This window comes from Volvox carteri (genome assembly GCF_000143455.1).
Source record: "Volvox carteri f. nagariensis unplaced genomic scaffold VOLCAscaffold_28, whole genome shotgun sequence".
NCBI classification, from domain to species: Eukaryota; Viridiplantae; Chlorophyta; class Chlorophyceae; order Chlamydomonadales; family Volvocaceae; genus Volvox; species Volvox carteri.
The window spans coordinates 1,405,578-1,405,841 of NW_003307571.1; positions in this window are offsets into that span (position 1 = coordinate 1,405,578).

Sequence of the window (264 nt, forward strand, 5' to 3'; positions counted from 1 at the left end):
CGGTCGGTAACCGGCATGTTTATGCCATAGGGCGTTCCTTGTGAAGTTCCTCAGCAAGCCAATTGCTTTGTTTGATGAACTCGTTCTGCATCCAACCGGTCGGGAGAGGCCCCTTTACCTCCTGATCTATTCTGTCCTGTCCCAACTGGCACTGCTGAATTTGGGCCAACGATCTCTGGTTATCTCCGAAGGTGTGGACCTGTTGATCGTCGCCTTGAATGCGCACTCCAGTGCTTTCAACATAGTTCAACCCATCCTCAGGTC